This window comes from Schistocerca serialis, chromosome 11 (genome assembly GCF_023864345.2).
Source record: "Schistocerca serialis cubense isolate TAMUIC-IGC-003099 chromosome 11, iqSchSeri2.2, whole genome shotgun sequence".
Classification (NCBI taxonomy): Eukaryota; Metazoa; Arthropoda; class Insecta; order Orthoptera; family Acrididae; genus Schistocerca; species Schistocerca serialis.
In genome coordinates, this window is record NC_064648.1 from 212357123 (window position 1) to 212382582 (window position 25460).

The following is a 25460-nucleotide window of genomic DNA, read 5'->3' on the forward strand; positions in this document are numbered from 1 at the left end:
TGTTATGGGACCATTGCTTTTCACAATATATATAAATGACCTAGTAGATAGTGTTGGAAGTTCCATGCGGCTTTTCGCCGATGATGCTGTAGTATACAGAGAAGTTGCAGAATTAGAAAATTATAGCGAAATGCAGGAAGATCTGCAGCGGATAGGCACTTGGTGCAGGGAGTGGCAACTGTCCCTTAACATAGACAAATGTAATGTATTGCGAATACATAGAAAGAAGGGTCCTTTATTGTATGATTATATGATAGTGGAACAAACACTGGTAGCAGTTACTTCTGTAAAATATCTGGGAGTATGCGTGCGGAACGATTTGAAGTGGAATGATCATATAAAATTAATTGTTGGCGAGGCGGGTACCAGGTTGAGATTCATTGGGAGAGTCCTTAGAAAATGTAGTCCATCAACAAAGGAGGTGGGTTTCAAAACACTCGTTCGACCTATACTTGAGTATTGCTCAACAGTGTGGGATCCGTACCAGATCGGTTTGACGGAGGAGATAGAGAAGATCCAAAGAAGAGCGGCGCGTTTCGTCACAGGGTTATTTGGTAACCGTGATAGCGTTACGGAGATGTTTAATAACTCAAGTGGCAGACTCTGCAAGAGAGGCGCTCTGCATCGCGGTGTAGCTTGCTGTCCAGGTTTAGAGAGGGTGCGTTTCTGGATGAGGTATCGAATGTATTGCTTCCCCCTACTTATACCTCCCGAGGAGATCACGAATGTAAAATTAGAGAGATTAGAGCGCGCACGGAGGCTTTCAGACAGTCGTTCTTCCCGCGAACCATACGCGACTGGAACAGGAAAGGGAGGTAATGACAGTGGCACGTAAAGTGCCCTCCGCCACACACCGTTGGGTGGCTTGCGGAGTATAAATGTAGATGTAGATGTACTTCAATAATTACACTCGAAAGTTTGGCAATAACATTCGATCTTTGGCAAAAACATTTAACAGTCGGCAACAGAAATCAAAACACTGTATTGAAACAAGCGTTCAGTTCATAGTGCTGTGAAATGTGGGGGAAAAAAAACTGCAAATTGTCATTCATAAGAATTATTATTTATTTCTCGTTCAGCTACAGGCAAAGCGTGATACACTTACAAACATCAACATAAAAATTTAAATTAACATTAACAATGATTTACAATAAAATTTTCAGGGTTTCCAGCCACAAAAGTGCTTGGTCACTTATCACATGTATGTCCATCAGATTTCCTCCCTTAAGTCCGTGTACGTCACACTCAACTATATGCTGCATGGTTTGACTCTCTCCGCACTCACAATTGGGGTCCTGGGAGAAACCCCCCTTTTTCAAGAAATATCCGCACCGACCAACACCTGTCCGCAGACGATTTAGAGTTACCCACACTCTATGTTGGAGTTGGAAGCCTGGAACTCGTTGAGATGGGTCCTCAATAAGGAAACTGTTATTCACTTTGCTTTCCTGCCATTGCTGTTTCCACAGGTTATCGATATCAATCTGTTGTTTGAGTTCTTTCCAGAAGGGATTTCTTGACATCAATCTGTCAGGGGGAGGAGGTAGGTCCCTGAACTTTTCTTTGTACCTCTGGATTGCTCTTTCACGTCTAATCGAGGGTGGTTCGATATTGGCAAGGACGGGCAGCCAAGGTTTCGGGGTGGGTCTTACTGTTCCTGTTATGAGCCTCATTGTCTCGTTAAGTTGCACATCAATATATCTGACATGCCTACTGCGGACCCAGACGGGTGCGCAATATTCCGCTACACTATACAGAAGTGCCAGTGCTGATGTGCGTAGAGTTTCAGTGGAACATCCCCAGGTTGTTCCTGCCAGTTTCATTATGATGTTGTTTCTTGTTTTCATTTTTTGGGCGACTTCGTACAGGTGGCTCTTATATGTGAGAGTGCGATCTAGCTTAACACCCAGATATTTTGGCGTTCTATCGTTTTTCAACAATTTACCTTTTATTTGCACTTTTAGCTCACGATTTGCATCTTTGTTACGCAAGTGCATTATTGATGCCACGGATTTAGTCGGATTTAGTTTGAGGTGCCAGTTGTCATAATATTGTTGTAGTCGTTCCAGATCCCTGTTTAAAATTTCTTCCAGTTCTTCGAAAGTGTTGGCGTGAGCCACGATAGCGATGTCATCTGCATACATAAAAGAACGAGATTCCAGGTTTGGGATGTCCGCTATGTATAAATTGAAAAGGCGTGGAGCCAGCACAGACCCTTGGGGGAGACCATTTTGTAGTGTCCTGTAGCTGCTTGTTTTCCCATTCAGAGATACCTTGAATCTCCTGTTTATCAACATATTTCTGACTAGATCTATGATCTTCTTGCATTTCACGACTTTTGACAGTTTATACAGTATCCCTTTTGTCCATACGGTGTCGTATGCAGAGGTGAGATCTAATAATACCATGCCCGTTTTCTTTTTGTTTTGGTAATCTCTTTCAATGAAAGTGGTTAGGGCGAGAACTTGGTCGCAACAATCTCTTCCTTTTCGAAAACCGCCTTGCTCTGGGGGAAGAGCAGCTTCTATTTTACTTTCTATTCTGCCTAGGATGACTCGTTCAAACAGCTTGTAAGTGGTGCACAATAAAGATATCGGTCTATAATCTTTAGCATTCTCTCCTGTTTTCCCTGGTTTCTGGATGGCTATGACTTGTGCGTTTTTCCATTGCTTTGGTAACCGGCTGGTATCTATGATATTAGAGAAAAGAGAAGACAGCCATGCTCTTCCCTTTGGCCCGAGGTTCTTCAAGAATTCTGGAAGAAGGCCGTCACAGCCAGCTGCTTTACCAGGTGACATTTTCTTTAGTGCTATATTTATCTCTTCTTGTGTTACCCAGTTCGCTAAACCTGATTCCTCCTCGCTTGCATCTAGCTCTTCGTTCACCAGTTGGTGCAGTTCTTTTTTCTTCGAGGCGGAGGCATGGATTCTGGATGTTTGTAGTATAGAAGAGCATATCTTGTTAGGGGTCATTTTATTATTGATGTTCCGTCCCTTGAATTGTGCTCCGCCAAGTTTCTTCAGTAGACTCCAGCTCTTCTGTGAGGAGTGCGTAAAGTCCATTTGTTCCATCCGCTTTTGCCATCTCTGTTTGCGTTCCTCGTCCATAGCTCTTATGAGCTGTTCTCCTAGTTCTGGATTCTCTGTTTTGTTATATTCATCGAGTAGTTGTTCGCACTCCTTTGTCCAGCATGGAATGTATTCTTTCCGCGCTCCTCTTGGTATTGAGTTATGTGCCGCTTTAATAATTAACTTCGTAAATCTGTCGTAATTTTCTGGAACTGGGGGAATTCTGTTTGCATTATTTTCAATGGTATCTTTAAACTTAACCCAGTTAGCCTTCCTGAGGTTCCAGCGGGCTATAGGGGGGCTCTTTATTACTGGTATTTGGATCCCAAGGTCTATAATAACTGGTCTGTGTTGGCTCCGAGGAATACGGCTCAGTACAGTTCTCTTGGACGGAAGTGCTATTCCAGTTTCTCCAGATGAGACAAAACAAAGATCGGGCGTTAATGTTGTGCCCCACGCTCCTGAACAGAAGGTGGGGGTATCTTTTGCATCGTATATTAATGTATAATTATTTATATCTGCCCAGTCTGCCAGCATGAGTCCTTCTTTGTCGCAAGACTGATAGCCCCATCTGGGGTGGTGGGAGTTAAAATCGCCAATAATGACTGCAGGGTGTTGTGGGTTAGGTAAAACAGGTTGTTCCCATTTTTCTGAAGGTGGCTTGTACACGTTATACACAGTCATATCGTTTAGTTTGATTCCCACGGCAAATTCGTGGTGCATAGTTTCCTCGATATTATCAACCAGTTCTTTCTTGATCAGTGTTGCAATACCGTGTTTATTATGGGCTTTATAGCCCACAATTTCATAGCCTGGTATTAGAAGTCTCGAGATATTTTCTTCTGATAGATGTGTTTCCTGCAAGGTCAGCACATCAATTTTTTCTTCTGTTAGTAGCTTTGTGAGGATGTCTCCTTTTGTCCTCGTGTATCCTTCTATGTTAACTTGGCATATACGTATTCGTCCACGCACTTGGCTCCGGGGGGGAAACTGAGGCATTTGTCTCGCTCTCTTGCGTAACTTCGCCTGTGAGGGCCGGGAGGTATTACTACGTCCGGCCGCCGTTTGGTGGTGACATTTGCTTCTCGTGTCGCAGCTCGTTCTGAGCATTTCGATTTTCTTCTCGCAATGCGATCGTTGTGCGGCACGATACTGGGGGGGGGGGGGGGGGGGAGGCCACGTCGAGGCTGTCACCATCTTCATAAGAAGAAGAACACCAACACCAAAAATGCAACAGGAGCGTAATATGTAAGAAATTGTCCACGCAACCTGTAAGTACGGTTCAAAACATTACTACTTAATAGGAAATACCAACCACCAGAACTGTTTATGACCTATAGGCACAGTGACAAAAAAATGTAAATTAAATAGCAATCATTTGTACATATTCCAGGCCACTGATGATGCCTTGCAGAAAATAAAGGCGAAACGCGTATGGCATTAAAATTGTGTTTTATTCAGTTGCTGTCAGACGGTCCGTAAGTAAAAATTATCAATATACCGTTCTGTAAATGTGTTTGATTGAATCGATAACACAAAATTGTATTCTGCTTTCTTTATAAAAACTGTGATGTCTTTTAGAGTGTAGGAAGTGCAATCCATGAGCAAATTATCTGTTTGGTCTTTGTCATATAATCTCTTTGGTTATCTTTAAAATTAAATAATTTTATTTAAATAATTTTGTGTAGAACTGCCAATATATGCAGATGTTCTGCTTTATTTAAAACTGTTTGTTTGCTGTTATGTAAACTGCTGACCTTCACTTAGGGTTCTTAGTTATGTCATATGTAAAAGGTGTTGTGGTTCCCCTCGGGAACGGAACTGTGTAGCGCGCGCAACTTGTAGTTGGCGTAGGTAGAAAAGGTGGAACAAACAGTCAGTCGGGGACGAGCTGCCAATCTGTGAACTGCCCATGTAAAGTTGTATATTGTGCTGGTGCCGAGAGAGGCTTTTCCTGACGCTTTCCAACGCCTCGGATGGATGGATGAAGACCTGGAATTTTCTGGAATTGCTATCTATCATCGCCACCAAGAAGTAACACAATATTCTACCTGCAAATCCACCTACTAACATGCAATCGCCACACCACTGTGCAATCACTGTAACGGAATACTGTAATAATGTACAGTGAAGGATCAGCTTATTGGATGTGTTAGTGTGCTCAAATATAAGGTAATGTACGGGGTGAGTCACCTAACGTTACCGCTGGATATATTTCGTAAACCACATCAAATACTGACGAATGGATTCCACAGACCGAACGTGAGGAGAGGGGCTAGTGTAATTGTTTAACACAAACCATACAAAAATGCACGGAAGTATGTTTTTTAACGCAAACCTAGGTTTTTTTAAATGGAACCCCGTTGGCTTTGTTAGCACATCTGAACATATAAACAAATACGTAATCAGTGCCGTTTGTTGCATTGTAAAATGTTAAATGCATTCGGAGATATTGTAACCTAAAGTTGACGCTTGAGTACCACTCCTCCGCTGTTCGATCGTGTGTATCGGAGAGCACCGAATTACGTAGGGATCCAAAGGGAACGGTGATGGACCTTAGGTACAGAAGAGTCTGGAACAGCACATTACGTCCACATGCTAACACCTTTTTATTGGTCTTTTCCACTGACACACATGTACATTACCATGAGGGGTGAGGTACACGTTCGACGGGCGTTTCACAGGACGTGGAGGACGCATAAATTAGCCAGCCCGTTCTCCTGATCTTACACCTCTGGACTTCTTTCTGTGGGGTACGTTAAAGGAGAATGTGTACCGTGATGTGCCTACAACCCCAGAGGGTATGAAACAACGTATTGTGGCAGCCTGCGGCGACATTACACCAGATGTACTGCGGCGTGTACGACATTCATTACGCCAGAGATTGCAATTGTGTGCAGCAAATGATGGCCACCACATTGAACATCTATTGGCCTGACATGTCGGGACACACTCTATTCCACTCCGTAATTGAAAACGGAAACCACGTGTGTACGTGTACCTCACCCCTCATGGTAATGTACATGTGCGTCAGTGAAAAAAGACCAATAAAAAGGTGTTAGCATGTGGACGTAATGTGCTGTTCCAGTCTCTTCTGTACCTAAGGTCCATCACCGTTCCCTTTGGATCCCTACGTAATTCGGTGCTCTCCGATACACACGATCGAACAGCGGAGGAGTGGTACTCAAGTGTCAACTTTAGGTTACAATATCTCCGGATGTAATTAACATTTTACAATGCAACAAACGGCACTGATTACGTATTTGTTTATACGTTCAGATGTGCTAACAAAACTAATGGAGTCCCACTTTAAAAAAACGTAGGTTTGTGTTAAAAAACATACTCCCGTGCATTTTTTTATGCTTTGTATTGACCAATTACACTAGCCCCTCTCTTCACGTTCGGTCTGTGGAATCCATTCGTCATTATTTGATGTGGTTTACGAAATATATCCAGCGGTAATGTTAGGTGACTCACCCTGTATAACTGAATTTATGTACCTATATTGATTTTTCCTTATCATAACACCTCTCAGGTTCCTCTCCGTTTGAACTAAAGTGATTACCGAGTGTCCCTACTGAAAGAACATTAAAGCCCAGTGTTTTGCTAATTTATGTCTCTTGAACATAGTAAAAAGAAAGTCAAAGTTCATGTGGCAAGAGAGTGAGTTAAAGTAAATGATGCATGCTGAAAATAATTTTCCTACTAAAACTACTTATTAAAGTGTTGTTGCCAACTTCAAAATTAAAAGTTCTTAAGACTGCGGCTTATAAAGTTTTGCTCAGTAAATGATCACATTGCTGCATGGTGCAAATCGCAGAAGGTGAGTCAGTATCTTACAAATATGTTAATTTTGTGTCTCACTGTAGTAAAAGTGGAAAACCGCAGTTGTGAGAAGTTATATACTCATGCTTGCTAAGCACTTGCTTTTTTTGGGTATTGAAAGTGTACTGATAGTGTAATAAGATCCACAAGTTATCCTTTATGCTCATGATAAATAACAATTAATAGAAAGACCACTGTTCATGAAAAAAATACACTACTGGCCATTAAAATTGCTACACCACGAAGATGACGTGCTAAAGACGCGAAATTTAACCGACAGGAAGACGATGCTGTGATATGCAAATGATTAGCTTTTCAGAGCATTCACACAAGGTTGGTGCCGGTGGCTACACTTACAACGTGCTGATATGAGGAAAGTTTTACGGTCGCAGGTTCGAATCCTGCCTCGGGCATGGATGTGTGTGATGTCCTTAGGTTAGTTAGGTTTAAGTAGTTCTAAGTTCTAGGGGACTGATGACCACAGCTGTTAAGTCCCATAGTGCTCAGAGCCATTTGAACCATTTTTGAGGAAAGTTTACAACCGATTTCTCATACACAGACAGCAGTTGACCGGCGTTGCCTGGTGAAACGTTGTTGTGATGCCTCGTGTAAGGAGGAGAAATGCGTACAATCACGTTTCCGACTTTGATAAAGGTCCGATCGTAGCCTATCGCGATTGCGGTTTATCGTATCGCGGCATTGCTGCTCGCGTTGGGCGAGATCCAGTGACTGTTAGCAGAATATGGAATCGGTGGGTACAGGAGGGTAATACGTAACGCCGTACTAGATCCCAACTGCCTCGTATCACTAGCAGTCGAGATGACAGCCATCTTATCCACACGGCTGTAACGGATCGTGCAGCCAACTCGATCCCTGAGCCAACAGATGGGGACGTTTGCAAGGCAACAATCATCTGCAGGAACAGTTCGACGACGTTTGCAGCAGCAGGGACTATCAGCTCGGAGACCGTGGCTGCGGTTACCCTTGACGCTGCATCACAGACAGGAGCGCCTGCGGTGGTGTACTCAACGACGAACCTGGGTGCACGAATGGCAAAACGTCATTTTTTCGGATGAATCCACATTCTGTTTACAGCATCATGATGGTCGCATCCGTATTTGGTGACATCGCGGTGAACGCACATTGAAAGCCTGTATTCGTCATCGCCATACTGGCGAATCACTCGGCGTGTTGGTATGTGATGCCATTGGTTACACGTCTCGGTCACCTCTTGTTCGTATTGACGGCACTTTGAACAGTGGACGTTACATTTCAGATGCGTTACGGCCCGTGGCTCTACCCTTCATTGGATCCATGCGAAACCCTACATTTCAGCAGCATAATGGACGACCGCATGTTGCAGGTCCTGTACGGGCCTTTCTGGATACAGAAAATGTTCGAATGCTACCCTGGCCAGCACATTCTCCATATCTATCACCAATTGAAAACGTCTGGTCAATGGTGGCCGAGCAACTGGCTCGTCACAATACGCCAGTCACTACTTTTGATGAACTGTGGTATCGTGTTGAAGCTGCATGGGCAGCTGTACCTGTACACGCCATCCAAACTCTGTTTGACTCAATGCCCAGGCGTATGAAGGCCGTTATTACGGCCAGAGGTGGTTGTTCTGGTTACTGATTTCTCGGGATCTATGCACCCAAATTGCGTGAAAATATAATCTCATGTCAGTTCTAGTATAATATATTTGTCCAATGAATGCCCGTTTATCATCTGCATTTCCTCTTGGTGTAGCAATTTTAATGGCCAGTAGTGTAATTTCTTTATTCAATAAAATAGTGAGAAGTAACCTGTTAGTGAATTCCATTTAACTTTCATTCTAAATAGAAAAGAATTTAGCTGATAGAGGTTTAACCTGTGACTAGTTCATAATTTTGCATTGAACTACATTTACAATTTTATGTCAGCTAGGAAAATGTTTGGAAAGTAATAATGAACCTATGTCCAATTTATGATTCTACAGTGAATATTAATAGTAATGTTATAAAGACCCTTCAGTTTGAATAATCCATGAAAGTAATAGTGTGTATTGTTATCTGTTATATTTATGCCAGTAGTTTGTTCTGATCTGTTAACTCCAACCTTAACCTGAACACACTGTATCCAGGTTGCAGAGTTCATTGCACTCGCATGTGGCAAAGTACAGGTTATGTTTGTCTGTTGAAGTTACTCACAACCTAATTTCTTAAACAAGAATGTTGATCATTCTCTTGCCTAATTTGGCTGGCGACCATTTTCTTTACTCTTTAAACAGTGTAGCTAGGTAAAATATTATTTGTTACTGTTTAAATGTTTACATAATTCTGACTTTCACTTCCGATAAGCCACCTCCGTTAGGTGCAACACGGTCAACACAACAAAATTCCTCTCAGAGGGTAACACTGCTCTGTTGCGTTATACCATAATTGCTTTTACAAGATAGTTTTAATAATAAATGAAAAGCACCAGTTTGCTTTTGTTCTACAATATTACTTCTATTGTTAACCGGTTTTCGGCTTACAAGGCCATCCTCAGATATTTACTGAGTATTATCACCATAGAAGTTAAATATTATCAGACAACATTGGAAGAGAAATAACACATCTAGATTGATGTAGAAACATACAGTAAGTAACATCTTTGCAATGAAATAGTAAAAACTGAACAGTACATAAATATCAGTGTAGTTGACAGGAAAACCTTCAGCACAGAACAGGAATAGCATGTCTACATAACAGTTTCTATTAATAAACTAATAAAATAAGATAAAATTAGTACTAGACAAGGCTGCATCAAGAGGTATGAAACACGTAGAGTGATACACAACCAATTAAAAAAGAAGAGACAGTTGTCAATGTAAATACAGAATACATAAGGGACTTAAGGAATATCAATAAGATATTCTTCTAATAATTATTAGAAGAAGAAATACGCCGGGAAAATTTCAGAAGTCACATCATTAAGATAAACAGAAATTAATAAATGCAGGAAAATTGAGGTGTTTGAGGGAACCTACAGTTTGAGAGGGTGGTAGTACTGCATTTTAACATTAACATTATAATCAAAGCAGTGGCTGTGTACAAGTTTTCATTAAATAAATGAGCAAAGTAAAATATGAACAGTATTTGATGAGACAACTACAAGGGGAGTTAAACATCGACAGTAATACAAGTACAAGTTAAAAGGAAACCCTTAACTATTGAAACTACAGCCTATGTGGAATACAAAGACAACTGCAACAAATAAAACAACTTAATGACTACAGGAAAATGGGAATAAGTAGGAAGAGAGAGTGTGGGAAGTAATGAACAACAGAGATGATTCTATGAAGTTTATGAGAGGGGAAGTGTTGAGTTGTGTCTGGTCATTTAGGATGAGATCTGGACTGTGAGCAAGATGTTTGTTAATTTCCAGGGCTTCCAGCAGGTTGAGTTTATGGCCTTTGTTTGCTAAGTGAAGTACACGGGACACTGGCTGGTAGTTGTGACCCTCACTCAGTACTCACTGGCCTTGTAAGCCGAAAACCGGTTAGCAATAAAAGTAATATTGTAGAACAAAAGCAAACTGGTGCTTTTCATTTATTATTATAATGTTGTTCTACCAAGAACCGACGGAAGATTCTGTTAATAAGATAGTTTTATTTCACGACCTGCCTTCAACTTTAAGGTTGTGGTATAGTAGTAGCAGGGAGAAGTGTAATAAGGTCTCAACACTCCGCAGTTCAGTGTGCTCACCTCGCCCGCCAGAGAAAAATGGGCTTCGTCTGTCCGTAGGATGGTCCTCGCGACAGAGTGGAGAGCGAAATCAAAATGTCGTAGCACGTCCTGTGGTGCAAGCTGCTGTACGATATGGATCTTGTATTAATACCATTCGAGAGAGGTTCGAAGCACCTTCCGTACAGTGGACCACGGGGTGTTCAACTGTTTTGACACGGCACGCGCACTTCCTGTCGATGGGGAATTGTCTGCCATAGCAACAGCCATATCATCAACTACCTGTGGTGCAACCGGTCGTCGGCCTCAACCCAGGGCGAAGCCCAGTTCTCCAGTCGATTCGTACTTCGTCATCATGCTCCGCACAGCAGGTGGAGAAAGAGAACCTTCCGTAATCCTTTCAGCCGACGATATTCCTGAAGTGCAGCTGGAGCATAACTGTTGTTTTGATTATAGGGCTTCACCAATAATGGTTGACACGTTGAAACCTTCCCTTCTCCTCTATATCACTTTTTTTTTACGCAACCTCCCCTTCTACAATAACCTGTGAAACCTTTCCTTAGGATTTCTATCTCTTGCTTAATAATAACAAATGAAATCTTCCCTTTGAAATTTATTCTCTTTCTCAATCTTCGCATACAAATTTAATTGCTGCTTATTAAAAGTGATTTTTTGATTATTTCGACGAAACATAGAATATGTCGTCGTCGTGGCCCTCAGTCGTTATCTGCAATAACCCAAAACTGTTCCTCACCTTTTTTACTGTTACTGGATCGCCATCTGACTGATACATCGAACTGCGACATGAATATACTTACTCTGGTTTACTATACTCTATTAGCTGCTGGTGGGCTGTCATAACAAGTGGCTGTATTTATTACCAAAGCTGACGTTATTCTTTAATAGCAAAGCTGACGTTATTCTTTAATTAATTTGACTGAAGTTACGTAATTCATAGTTAAACTTTTTCTTGACAACAACAAAATTTTGCAAAGTTTTACGTTGATGGTTTTTGGGGTGGATTATAATTAGAAATGCAATATTGCTGGCAAAAGTTAATTATATTCTGAATGAAATGATTTTACAAACGTTCAAATGGGACTTACTTTTTACAATAATCTTACAACTAGCAATGCGCAAACATACCATCAGTAGTCTTTCGCTTCGCAAAGAAAATAATTCAATAACATTAGTTCCTCTTATGATAATAGTTAGCTGATGTCTCTGTACATCCGTTTATAATCTCTTGTAAATCACAGCTGGTGGCTGGCAGGCAAACCGCTCCTCTCAACCTCTCGCTTCAGACCTGCTACCAACTCGCTTCACATCTCGCTTACTACTGACTTCCTACGAATGCTAAAGTGCTGTCTGTCCTGCCAACAATGCTTTCTGGTGCAGACAGTCCCTGCTACCATTACAAAATGTATCAGTGCGCGGTATTTCTCGCTCTTTTCTTAAAATGTATCCATACGCGGTCTCTCCCGCCCTTTTTAAAATTATATCAATTTACGGTCTCTCTTGCCGACAGTACTTTGGTGCAGACATTCCCTGCTACCACAATTATTTACAACATGACAAATATTAATTATCCCTACTTAGTCCTATTAATAAAATATAAACATCTTTAGTAAATTGTGGTTTGACAATAGACAATAGAAATATACACGTCTTACAACGTCAACAAGTGAACGGCGACCAGTCAGGTGTGTGAGACTATGAATCATGATGACTGATCGCGGATCTGGTGGCCATAGTCGGAACTGGACGGTGGCGCTGGGACACGTCGGAATCATGCACCCCATACTCTGGACATTAATGCTACCAAGTTTGGTACTCGTACAGTAATTAGTTTCCGTGTTATAACGTGTTAAGTACGGAACGTTTAATTATAACCATCACGTATTTTAATCCTTTGGTGGTTGATTGGGCACACAAGTCCCACTAAATTAATATGCAGTTTTCAGCGTTGAGTTCTACAAGGGTTGTCCAGAAAGTAAGAATTGGTTCAAATGGCTGTGGGCACCATGGGACTTAACATCTGAGGTCATCAGTCCCCTAGAACGTAGAACTATTTAAACCTAACTAACCTACGGACATCACACACATCATGCCCGAAGCAGGATTCGAACCTGCGACCGTAGCGGTCGCGCGGTTCCAGACTGTAGCGCCTAGAACCGCTCGGCCACTTCGACCGGCTGGGATAGAGCATTTCCGAGGAAGCGATGAAGTGGGAATTTTCCTGCACGACTATTTCGGGAGTATACTGTGAACATCAGGAATGCGGTAAAACATCAGATCACCAACATCGCTGCGGCCGGGAAAAGATCAAGCAAGAACGGGACCAACGACAACTGAAGAGAATCGTTCAGCATGATAGAAGTGCAACTTTTCCGCGTGTTGCTGCAGATTTCAATGCTGGGACATCAACAAGTGTCAGCGTGCAAACCATTCAACGACACATCAGCGATACGGGCTTTCGGAACCAAAGGCCCACTCGTGTAGCCTCGGTGACTGCACGACACAAAGCTTTACGCTTCGCCTGGGCCCATCAACACCGACAATGGACTGTCGATGATGGAAACACGTTGCCTGGTCGGACGAGTCTCGTTTCTAATTGTATCGAGCGGATGGACGTTTACGGGTCTGGAGATAACCTCATGAATCCGTGGGTCCTGCATGTCAACAGGGTGCTGTTCTAGCTGGTGCAGGCTCTGTAATGGTATGGGGCATGTGCAGTTGGAGTCTAGTTGGTGGAGGCTCTGTAAAGGTATTGGGCATATACGAGGTGCATTCAAGTTCTAAGGCCTCCGATTTTTTTTCTAATTAACTACTCACTCGAAATCGATGAAACTGGCGTTACTTCTCGACGTAATCGCCCTGCAGACGTACACATTTTTCACAACGCTGACGCCATGACTCCATGGCAGCGGCGAAGGCTTCTTTAAGAGTCTGTTTTGACCACTGGAAAATCGCTGAGGCAATAGCAGCACGGCTGGTGAATGTGCGGCCACGGAGAGTGTCTTTCGTTGTTGGAAAAAGCGAAAAGTCACTAGGAGCCAGGTCAGGTGTGTAGGGAGCATGAGGAATCACTTCAAAGTGGTTATCACGAAGAAACTGTTGCGTAACGTTAGCTCGATGTGCGGGTGCGTTGTCTCGGTGTAACAGCACACGTGCAGCCCTTCCCGGACGTTTTTTTTTGCAGTGCAGGAAGGAATTTGTTCTTCAAAACATTTTCGTAGGATGCACCTCTTACCGTAGTGCCCTTTGGAACGCAATGGGTAAGGATTACGCCCTCGCTGTCCCAGAACATGGACACCATCATTTTTTCAGCACTGGCGGTTACCCGAAATTTTTTTGGTGGCGGTGAATCTGTGTGCTTCCATTGAGCTGACTGGCGCTTTGTTTCTGGATTGAAAAATGGCATCCACCTCTCATCCATTGTCACAAGCGACTAAAAGAAAGTCCCATTCGTGCTGTCGTTGCGCGTCAACATTGCTCGGCAACGTGCCACACGGGCAGCCGTGTGGTCGTCCGTCAGCATTCGTGGCACCCACCTGGATGACACTTTTCGCATTTTGAGGTCGTCATGCAGGATTGTGTGCACAGAACCCACAGAAACGCCAACTCTGGAGGCGATCTGTTCAACAGTCATTCGGCGATCCCCCAAAACAATTCTCTCCACTTTCTCGATCGTGTCGTCAGACCGGCTTGTGCGAGCCCGAGGTTGTTTCGGTTTGTTGTCACACGATGGTCTGCCTTCATTAAACTGTCGCACCTACGAATCCACTTTCGACACATCCATAACTCCATCACCACATGTCTCCTTCAACTGTCGATGAATTTCAATTGCTTTCACACCACGCAAATTCAGAAAACGAATGATTGCACGCTGTTCAAATAAGGAAAACGTCGCCATTTTAAGTATTTAAAACAGTTCTCATTCTCGCCGCTGGCGGTAAAATTCCATCTGCCGTACGGTGCTGCCATCTCTGGGACGTATTGACAATGAACGCAGCCTCATTTTAAAACAATGCGCATGTTTCTATCTCTTTCCAGTCCGGAGAAAAGAAATCGGAGGCCTTAGAACTTGAATGCACCTCATACAGTTGGAGTCATATGGGACCCCTGATACATCTAGATACGACTCTGAGAGCTGATACATATGTAAGCGCCCTGTGTGATCACCAGCACCCATTCATGTCCATTGTGCATTATGACGGACTTGGGCAATTCCAGCAGGACATTGCGACACCTCACACGTCCAGAATTGCAACAAAGTGGCTCCAGGCGCACTCTTCTGAGTTTAAACACTTCCTCTGACCACTAAACTCCCCCAGACATGACATTATAGAGTATGTCTGGGATGCCTTGCATCGTGCTGTTCAGAGGAGATTTCAACACGCTCGTACTTCCACGAACTTAGGGACAGCCATGCAGGGTTCATGGTGTCAATTCCGTCCAGCACTACTTCAGACATTAGTCGAGTCCATGTCACGTCGTGTTGCGGCACTGCTGCGTGCTCGCGTGGGCCCTGCACCATATTGTGCAGGTGTACCAGTTTCTTTGGCTCTTCATTGTATTAGATGAGATACTGCCGCTGTGACGGTGTTGTCCTCGGCGGAACTGTCCCGGACAACACAAACCATTTATGCTACTACTATTATCAGTGGTTTTTTGTTTTTTTGGTCATCAGTCTACTGACTGGTTTGATGCGGCCCGCCACGAATTCCTTTCCTGTGCTAACCTCTTCATCTCAGAGTAGCACTTGCAGCCTACGTCCTCAATTATTTGCTTGACGTATTCCAATCTCTGTCTTCCTCTACAGTTTTTGCCCCCTACAGCTCCCTCTAGTACCATGGAAGTTATTCCCTCATGTCTTAGCAGATGTCCTATCATCCTGTCCCTTCTCCTTATCAGTGTTTTCCACATATTCCTTTCCTCTCCGATTCTGCACAGAACCTCCTCATTCCTTACCTTATCAGTCCACCTAATTTTCAACATTCGTCTATAGCACCACATCTCAAATGCTTCGATTCTCTTCTGCTCCGGTTTTCCCACAGTCCATGTTTCACTACCATACAATGCTGTACTCCAGACATACATCCTCAGAAATTTCTTCCTCAAATTAAGGCCGGTATTTGATATTAGCAGACTTCTCTTGGCCAGAAATGCCTTTTTTGCCATAGCCAGTCTGCTTTTGATGTCCTCCTTGCTCCGTCCGTCATTGGTTATTTTACTACCTAGGTAGCAGAATTCCTTAACTTCATTGACTTCGTGACCATCAATCCTTATGTTGAGTTTCTCGCTGTTCTCATTTCTACTACTTCTCATTACCTTCGTCTTTCTCCGATTTACTCTCAAACCATACTGTGTACTCATTAGACTGTTCATTCCGTTCAGCAGATCATTTAACGCTTCTTCACTTTCACTCAGGATAGCAATGTCATCAGCGAATCGTATCATTGATATCCTTTCACCTTGTGTTTTAATTCCACTCCTGAACCTTTCTTTCATTTCCATCATTGCTTCCTCGATGTACAGATCGAAGAGTAGGGGCGAAAGGCTACAGCCTTGTCTTACACCCTTCTTAATACGAGCACTTCGTTCTTGATCGCCCACTCTTATTATTCCCTCTTGGTTGTTGTACATATTGTATATGACCCGTCTCTCCCTATAGCTTACCCCTACTTTTTTCAGAATCTCGAACAGCTTGCATCGGTGTACAGATCGTTTAATTATACGATCATAATTGTGCTCATGTCCTCATAGAGTAAACAGCGGCAATGGTCACATGACGCATTTTTCAACAATACAGGGGGGATTCTTCGACGTCCCGTGTCGTTTCTTAGCAACAGTCTGAGTCGATTCGAATGGAGAGCAACGCGAATGGCGCTGTCCGAATTCAGCAAAATCTCAAGAAATCGTGAAATGCAGTAGGGGCACGGGCGACGATAGCGGTCTCTGGTAAGTCATTAATTAGCATCTGATTTCCGACAGTCCCTGGCAGCTAACACAAAGGCGTTAAATCGATTGCATCTTTCTGCGGACGCGTAACATTAATACTCACATCACGTATATTGAATGAATATGGAGATCTTCAACACAGCCGTTATGGGTCTAGTGAAGCAGGGGATACAACCCGTCGGCTTTGACCAATGACGTCATACCTTAGTCATGGATAGTAATGTCACCACTTCGAGACGTAGATAATAAAACAGTTCTGTGTTCCAATAAGCGCTATCATTAAAATAATTGAATGTGAATCTAAAAGCGATCGCTCGGTATTCGTTAAATTATTAATCGTGTGATTTAATTAAGTTAATTGTTTGCTTCTTATTCAGACGGTACTTAATAGTTTTCGTAGTGATATCGAGGTAATTTGGAGTATTAGTTTTTTTACTGTAGAACAATTTTTGGTGTCTTATTTTCTTTTATAGGAATGGATTTGTCTGTCCCAATGAATCTTGACGATTTAAGAGAAGCCGTGGGCGAAGACATGTTGACCCCAATTTGCTTCTTGCAAATGTGTGGTCTCATTGCTGAATACGTCCGATGTCGTGAGTGCGGCGAACATATGCGCCTCACCAGTGTATCAGGTCGCCGTACGAGTTATTCGTATGGCGCTGCAGCAAAGATCGGTTGTGGCGGTCTATGACGAGGGGAACGTGGTTCGAGAAATCTAAAAAGGGGAGGCCGCCAATTGTGAAATTCAGATTCGGTTCATACTGCGCATAATAAAAGCTCATGGCCAGAGGTGTAATGTGGCAAAGCACCAAGATGCACTTCTCAGCCATTGTCGAGAAAATCGACAGTTAAAAGAAACCGTTGTCGTGAAATACTCTCTACGATTAATATTTTTGTACAGCGTCGTGGCGCAGCGGTAAGCGCTCGGGTTCCTAATCCGAAGGTCGCCGGATCGAATTTCGCGCCATGCAATATTTTTTATTATTCGTTTTTTGAAATTCATATATATATATATATATATATATATATATATATATATATATATATATATATATACAGCCTCCATTTTTCCGTTTGTTTAACAGGCTGTACCAAAGCTCCCACGTCCGCACTGATTTTTAACGATGTTATAAGTTGCGCTAGGGACCGCATCTACCTTCTTTCGAAGTTAGCAGGTTACTACGCTGTTATGCGGCAGTTCGTTTCGGCCCATTCAACATCTGTCCTCCAAGTGTAACGAGCGAGTAACGGAGTTTATATTTCATACCTGCCACAGCAAATTTGTGTTCGTGGGGTCTCTATTCCAATTCGAACGTTTGACTTACGCTATACGTATTCGTTTCGGAATATCGTTTCTACGTCTTCCGTTAACTATACGTGGTTAACATTGTGAAGACAATTAGTAACATTTGTGAAATACAACTTTGTTTGCGGAAAACATAATGATGTTCGAAGTCGCCAGTTTTTCCACGACAAACGACTTCCGACAACTTAATATGTGCATAATTGCTGCAACTGATTGCCGGAAATTATATGTATATATATATGAATTACAAAAAACTAGTAATAAAAAAATTTGCATTGCGCGAGATTCGATCCGGCGACCTTCGGGTTACGAACCCGAGCACTTACCGCTGCGGCACGACGCTGCAGAAAATTGTTAATCGTAGAGAGTATTTCACCGCAACGGTTTCTTTTAACTGTAGATTTTCTCGACAACGGCTGAGAAGTGCATCTTGGCGCTTTGCCACATTACACCTCTGGCCATGAGCTTTTATTATGCGCAGTATGAATCGAATCTGAATTTCACAATTGGCGGCCTCCCCTTGTAAGCTCGCCCTGAGAGACATAATGAAAATCACAAACGGTTGGTGTTTAAGATATCCTGTGTGGCTCTGTTTGCACGAATGTCGTATGAGTAAGCGTATGGTAGTAGACTGCTACTCGTTTTGTAGGGAAGTTTGTGGGGAATATGTGGTAAGACATAGCGGGCCGTTGGGGGGTGGGGGGGGGGGGGGGCGAGTGTTATGGTCGAAATTGACGAATCGCATTTTGGGAAAAGGAAGTACAATGGGGGGGAACCTTTGGTGGGATTGTGGGTGTGAGGGCAGTAGTTTCAGGTCAGCATTGTGACGATGTAGTGTTCAGAGTAGTACCAAATAGAAGTAAGGATGTTTTGGTTAGGTTAATTGAAGATCAGGTTGCAGAGGGTTCTATTGTTATTTCAGACGCGTTTTCTTCGTATAGGGATTTAGGGGATAGGGGTTATCAACATCTAGTAGTAAACCACAACACTGAATTTAGATCTCTATCGCCAGGCGCCTGCACTAACAGCATAGAGGGGTACTTGGTCAGCGGTAAAATCTCTTACAGGGAAAGGGAAACGTCAGATTTCGACTCTTGAAAGCCACCTAGATGAGTATTCGTGGAGACAAAATATTCCGCGGACATATTGCCTGTTTAAATGTTTTACTAAACACGTTGGCAAGATGTACCGTCCCAAACATCGCAGTTAATTTTAGAGAGGGGGAGGGAGGGAAGGGGGGTTGGTGAATGTGTGTGTGTGTGTGTGTGAGTGTGTGTGAGGAAGAGAGGGAGGGAGGGAGGGAGGGAGAGGTTTCGTAATGTCGTGTTTGTTGTGAGTGTGGGTGTGTGATTTTTGTTAACTGTCTGTCTAGGCGAGCTTCCGTTATTCCTCGACGTTTCCATGTGGTAAGTTCACTTTTCCATTTGCTTCTTTCACTGTATTTCACTATTTTGCCATATTTCACTGTTTTATTCCACCAATATGTGTATCTTCGTGTTGTGAAGTACGTAACAGAAATTTGACAGCTGTCGATCTTGTTTCGTTTTCCAGCTCTAGTATCAGTACGACATTTTCGAATGTGCATTTGCGAAACCCCCGGCACAACTAAACTTTGTATGCCGTGTTTCATTTAGGGTTTACTGAAGCGGAGGATACATCGTTCAAGTGAAGAACACAACGGTAATGCTAGTGAAAACGAAGAAATCGACTTACGACACACTCGTTTTCCGTACTGTACTTAGGCAACACACTTCGAATGAGCTTTTAATTTGTATCGGGTGTTTCATTTACGGTTTAGTGAAACAGGCGATACATAGTTCAAGTGAACAACAGGACAGCAATGCTACTTAAAACTAAGAAATCGACGTACGCTAAACTTGTATCCCGTACTGCACTTAAGCAATATAGTTCGAAAGTAGATACAACTGACATACTCGTGCATGTAACGTGATGTACTCTTTGCTAGTAATATATTCCATTCATTTCTTTCCATTGTATTTTGCGGAGAAATACTAAGATACAAACACGCGATATCGTTAACGTGAAAATACTACTGGCCCTTATATATGTGAAGTACAGTTTCTCTCTCTCGCATTCCTTTGTTTCTGAACATTCTTCTCAGCTCTTTCATCTTTGTAATACATGCTCTCTGGCGAATTCTGACGTCATTGGTCAAAGCCGACGGGTTGTATCCCCTGCCGTTATATTCGACGTAATTTAATTTTCCAAATCCGTCGTCGAGACCGCTTATCACAGTTCGTCTAAAGCAGTTTGTGTTGCAGAACCATTAACGTCATTAATCTTGCAATTAGAGTAAGATCGAAATACTACAAACTATACGTGTTCCTACGGAGATGCACATGTCAAGTGCTTACTGTACAAGCTTAGTACATCGCGATGCTGCCGTGAAACACACGTTTTCCATGCCCCTGTCGCAAGAAATAATATACTTTCTAACGTATTTTAAATAAATGTCAGGCATTAAGCTCTATTTTGAGTCAAATCTAGCGTCCGATTCCACCAGTCCGCTTTGACCAATGACGTCCCGAGTGAAGGACGCCGTGAGTTTACGATGCGAAGGATGGAAGTGGCTTGTTATTAAATTTCATCTGTGGTTGTCTTAGTAACTGCCGTAAACTATGCTGTTTATTACAAATATATTGCGATTTCTCAGGTTGTGGGGTAGGCAAGAACCTAAGTGCACAGCTTAAGTTGCTGCTCGCTAATCAGGTAGCAATCTTGTTTGTAATCTTAGTTCTCATAAATATATATGACTATTTTTTCCGAATATGGCACCATTTACAAAGGTAGGGTAGGCCAGAAACTTGAGAGCACAGGTGCGACTGTCTGGCATTACCGGTATGTATAATGCTGCTTCTCACAAACATTTGGTTGCTTTTCTCCGAATGTGCCATCACCGCTGAGTGTGAGATTAGGCAGCAACCTAAGAGGACAGTTATAGACGTCAATTATAGTTCTTCATCCCACGGTTCGTTAGTTTTCGTGGTTTTTCATTGTTTGTTGTTATTCCTTTTAGGATTATTTGTTTATTTATTTACTTTTTGTGTCTATATACCGTAGGTCAAGTCACATTGTCGATTCCAACGTTAGTTATGTTTCCCGTTCTTCCAGTAGCATAACGAGTGATACGAAAAAATTAAACGTTTGACGAAATAACTAACAGTCAATAAAAATCATGAAAATAACGGAACTTGGAATCAAAAATTAGAGTGATACCATACATGGCAATTCTCAAAGAGTGTCCAGTACGCACCTGCAACAACAGTAGTACAGAGAGTAACACGAAAACAGAAATCGTATAACTGTGAAGTCTTTTAGAATTTTCATGCGTGATACCGCTCAAATTGGTAACTGCACGTACCATTATTATGTCATTTTCATTAGGGGTGGCTCCCAAATTCCTTTAGGATTTTCCTGTATGGTATCGCTTCCTGTACTAATGCAAAAAAGCGATTAATAGCAAACTTTCGAATCGACAACTAGAACTGACCTATACAGCTCACTTCTGGTTATCGATTGTTCAAATGTGTGTGAAATCTTATGGGACTTAACTGCTAAGGTCATCAGTCCCTAAGCTTACACACTACTTAACCTAAATTACCCTAAGGACAAACACACACACACACACACACACACACGCATGCCCGAGGGAGGACTCGAACCTCCGCCGGGACCAGCCGCACAGTCCATGACTGCAGCGCCTTAGGTTATCGATTCCAAGATTTGTTATTTTTTCGTTACGTGTGTAGTGACTTTTCTCTTAGAAATTCTGTGTTGCTTTCTTCTTATTTCCCGATAATGTCCTGCTTACGTTTCCTTTGAGTTGCTATTTATTTCATTTTGCAGTTCTTGTGTTAGATTTTAGTTTGTGCCCGTTCAAAACTCCACCCCTCCGTTCAAAACTCCACCCTCCTAAGATTCAATACTTCTTATTAAGACCTGCCGCTATTCCACAATATTACGAGTTTACTATGCGTGATGCTGCAATGAACTTTTAAGATAGTCTGTGGTTCTTTCACTTCCTAGCGTAAGCTATAATAATAATTCAGGCACAGAGAACCAGAAGGGCCCAAAGCATATATGTTAAGTTTACGGAAAAATCAGATACTTGTGAAAATCAAATTTGCAGGGAAACCACCAGTCTCATAGGTTTGACTTGTTTTTTTTTTTTTAACATCCTTCCTATAAAAACCATGTAATATTTATTATTGTTATTATTACTGTTGTTATTCTTATTGTTAATTTACAAAATTTTTGTATATAGGCTAGAGACAATAGTTTTTTTAATTGTAGTATAGTTTGTAATTAACGTAAAACTAGAATCAGGACATAAGTAACAGCCACCTAATGCGCCACACATATAGTTGTGACCTGTCCCAACACTTTATATTCCTCGTTGTCATCATTTTCATTAAGCACGTTCTCTGGCTTGAGGCTCAGACGAAACTGTCTGTTCACTTTAGGCATGAGTTGTCGTTGTTTTGTTAACTCTATGTGTTTCAAGTTTGAAACAGTATTTTGTTAAGAGCTCGTGTTTCAAGGTTGGTATTTGCCTTCCACCTACAGGGCACTAGGATTTGCGAGGCATCTACACACTGTGGAGAAATAGCAAACTGTGGTCTCCCTCGATGTGACTTGAACAAAATGGCGGCCTCCCACTATTCCAATCAAGAATACGTTGCTTTAAACAATGTTCACGGAAACCCGTTGAAGATTTTATCATTTCAAAATTTCTTAAAAGTACATTGTTACGATGAACACCAGTTTTAGGTGTGATAGAGAGGTCGATAACACTCTTAAATGTTCTAAAATCCTCAACATCCATTTTACAAATTGGAATACTGAAACCATGGAGCTTGATTTTGTGGTGGGGCATTTACCCTAAGAGCTTCCAGATTTTATGAAGAAATGGGGGTCAGTGTAGCCGGTGAGCGTTGATACAGCTTTTCGCAATCGTTCATATACAGGGTGTTTCAAAAAGCACTTTATAACTTTAAAAATTCATATACATTTATTGAAAGAAGATATAGACCTGGGTTTAATGTTATTTTGTAGGGAAACACATCAAGTTATTTTTTTACCTTAAACTAAAGATGTTGTATGTGGCTTCCGTTGCTTATCCTGCACACATTCCATCGGAGTCAACTTCTTCTCAAACTCCTTGTAGCGTTGCAAGTGTAACTTGCTTAGTGGCGGCATAAATTCTTGCTCAAGTTCAGGTAGAGAAGCTGCCACAGGAGGTATAAAGCACAATATCCTTGATGAATCCCCATAAGAAAATCGAGCGGTGTCAGGTTTGGGAAATGCGCGGACCATGCAATTGGTGCATCGCGGCCAATCAATTGACCTGGTAAGTGGTCACTGAGAAAATCCCAGATGTCAGCCCGGTAGTGGGCTGGTGTACCATCTTGTATGAAGTAAACATTTCGAGCTGTGGTATCAAAAATTGCAACATATGTAGGTACGCTGTCCCATTGATGGCTCTCTCACGGAAAAAGGGGCCGTACCCCTTGTTCTTGCCGAATACACAAGAAGTGTTCAGTTTAGGGCTATCACGAACACGATGCAATATTTGATGTTGATTTTCACTGCCCCAAATCCTACAGTTAGGTGTGTCAACCTTGCCACTTAAGTGAAAAGTCGACTCGTCAGGAAAGAGGATTTTGTCGAAGAAATTTTCATCCTCATGTAAGCAATTTAACATATCCGCGAAGATGTTCTTGCGAGCAATTTTATCAGTGTGTTTTATTGCTTGTACAATCGTCAATCTGCACGGTTTCAAATACAAACGGTTTCTCAACACTCGCCAAATGGTCATATGTGGGGTTTACAGTTCGCGAGATGCGCGCTGGGCCGGTTTCGTAAGGCTGTTGACAAAAACTTGTCTCACTCGCTCAATGACGTCATCAGATGCGCTTGGACGACCTGATGATTTCCCATGTCTTACTCAGCACCCTGTTTCTACAAAACATTTATGCCACTCATAAACTGTAGGCCTACTAGGAAGATCTCTAGCGTACGGAAATTATTTTGTACTGTGTCGCCGACTTTCATTCTTCAAACCAAAACACACAGCCAGCACGCTCAGATGGCCCAGTGGATATCCCGTCAAAAACTGAACACAGATCATGCATGAAAAAAGGAGGAAGGTGTACTGAGCTGCGAGAAAAAAGTAAAAATTATAAGTGAACGATTGAAGCTTAGCAAGTGTAGTGCTGAGCGCAAGTGAACAGCTGTGGCGTCATGGAAAAGTGTGTTCGGTATTTGACTGTGAAACTGACGAGCCAGGTTCGAAACTCTCTGGTGGTACTTATTTTTATTTTCTTCACAACATTATGAACTGTCCGTTCGGTCATTGAAATGTTTGTTCTCTTTCCATAATCTTGGCACTTGTTATACTATAAACTGGTTAGAGAATATGAGTCATGAATGCGTTACCGTTGCAGGTAAACGTCGTGAATAGTGAGAGCAGGCGGAGTACCATATAGATGTCTCACATAAATGAAAACAAGTAAACCAGTGTGAACTATGATACAACAAAGGAGTTCGAGAGTTAAAACTTCCAAAAAGAAACGCAACTTCAAAAACGTTAAAAACATTTGTTTTCACAGAACACAGTGAAAGTATGTGATTGTGAAACGGTTGCGTTCATTTTTTGCAGCTTATGTAACAAACTTCGAGTGCTGTTCAATAAAGAATGATCATAATTTTTTTGACAACATACCTTTATCATTCTCATAATTTTGATGCTCCTTCTCAAAGTAGTCTCCCATGAATCCGATGCACTTGTCCCAGCGTTTCTGCCACGCTTCAAATACGTGCTGGAACCATTTTTCGAGACATCCTTCAAAATCGCTTCCGCAGCCTTCGCCACTGATTCTGATGGTTGATAACGCCTCCCTCAAAGGCGTTTCTTCATGTTAGGGAATAGAAAAAAGTCACTTTGGGCTAACTCCGAACTATAGGGAGGGTGAGGGATGCACTTCACGTTGATTCTTGCAAGATATTCAGCAACAACATTGGCAATATGCGGCCGCGCATTATCGTGGTGCAGCTTCCAGCCTGCTTCACGGAAATATGGTCTTTTGCGCCTGATACAGACTTAAAATGTTCTTAGGACATCCCTGTAGTATTGTCCAGTTACTGATGTGTGTACAGGTACAACATCCTGATAAACCACTCCATGAATATCAGAGAATGAGATGACCCTAACTTTCCCAGCAGAAGCAACCACTTTTGCTTTTCTTTTGCTGGGTGGGGGGTTGGTGATGAAGGAGATTTCCACACTGAGCTTTGATTTTTTCTCTCACTATCAAAATTATGTAGCCAAGCTTCATCAGCAGTGAATACATTTGAAAGAAACTTTGGATCTTCCTCTACTATCGACTTTAACTGCATGCACATCTGCACACGAATGTCATTTTGTTCGGGAATCGACTGTCTTGGAACCCATCGCGCACAAACACGTGTCATGTGTAATTTTTCTGTCAGCAACGTGTGGGTGGCACCCAATGAAATGTAGAGTATTTCAGGAAAGTGATCTTAAGGTAACTCGTCGATCCTCTC